This window comes from Acyrthosiphon pisum, chromosome A1 (genome assembly GCF_005508785.2).
Source record: "Acyrthosiphon pisum isolate AL4f chromosome A1, pea_aphid_22Mar2018_4r6ur, whole genome shotgun sequence".
NCBI lineage: Eukaryota > Metazoa > Arthropoda > Insecta > Hemiptera > Aphididae > Acyrthosiphon > Acyrthosiphon pisum.
In genome coordinates this window covers 122683487-122685123 of record NC_042494.1, presented here as the reverse complement: position 1 = coordinate 122685123, position 1637 = coordinate 122683487, and positions in this window count along the sequence as shown.

The following is a 1637-nucleotide window of genomic DNA, read 5'->3' as shown; positions in this document are numbered from 1 at the left end:
TTTTTATATCTTGTATACAAAATTTCTACCAGAAAGAATGGTTTTTTTTTCAACATATAGCACCTTATCTTTTAGCAAATTCTATCAAGATGGTACTTTAGAAAAGTCATTTTTCGATTTTTTCAATAGTTATTAAATGCCCCCGGGAAAAACCACCGAAAAATTACGAAAAAACGCTAAAAAGGGATTTTAATTTCTAACGCTTTGTTTATCACCATAGAAACGAAAAAAAATTATAATATTATAATATTAATTCAACTTACATGATAAAATAAATAATAACAATATAAAATATCCAGACTGACAAACCGTCTCCGCTCAGAATCGTTTTTCTTATACAATGATATTATATCATTGAATTCAAGTCTAATACAATCCGTTATACGATGACTGACATGTAATCTACGGTATAGCAGAGCGACATCCACTTATCTGCTTTTTATTATTTATTTTATCATGGAAGTTGAATATAATATTATTTTTATTCGTTTCTATGGTGATAAACAAAGCGTTAGAAATTAAAATCCCATTTCTACCGTTTTTTCGTAATTTTTTTGTGGTTTTTCTCGTGGCATTAAATAACTATTTAGAAAATGATCTCTTTAAAGTACCATCTTGATCCAATTTTCTAAAAGATAAGATACTATATGTTGAAATCGAAGCACTCCTTCTGGTAGAAATTTTGTATACAGGATATAAAAAAAAAAAATAAACACCATTGTAAAACCAAAATCTTATTTAAATAAATATTTGTTTTTAAATGTAAAATGTAAATGTAATTATAATAGGTTAGTGCAAGATGGTCCACAAATTTTTACCGAAAGATTTCTTAAAATAAATAACTTCGGTATTAAATGCAATAGGTATGTTTCTATTTGTTTTTTTAAATATGTAAATTTTATTGATTTAGTATCATTTAGTTCCGGATAACTCTTTGAATAATAGACTTTTTTGGTAGGTTTTGAGCTTAAATAATAGAACATATGTAATTAAACCTATATGTATAAAAAAATAATCGATGGCTTAAGGATGTAGGCCAATAATTCGATGTCAGCCGATACTATGGTAAGAATAAAATAAGATAAAATATTATCCAAATAAATTGTGATGTGCGAGTTGTCTGTCATAAATCACGTATTATTATATTATTAGGTATTCATAATATATTCCAAAAATAATAATAATACCTTTATACTTATCTAAAATATTTTAGATGCATACAGATATCAGCTGTGCCCTAGTTATAGTAATATTCCTAATTTGTTTTCGTGAAGGTGACATTTGTTAAAAAATAAAAACTGAACTCATAAAAATAAAATCAAACACGCTCACTGATTTATCCATAATATTATTATTATATCTTCAAAGGGAGAATTTTCGTTTTTTAATAATTCCACGTGGAACAAAGTTATTAAATTATTTTATTTCGTAGGACGTGTACATAGGTTTTACTGTGTACGGTGTTATGCATTGTATTTTTACTGTACAGTTATAAAACGTACATAGAGTATAGACATATTAAACTTTGGTTTATAATTAAATTTAATACAATATTACATTTTATAGGTAGGTATATTTGATAGCTTTTGTTCACATAATCGTATGTTTGTGATTGAAACCATCGTGATAACCGTTGA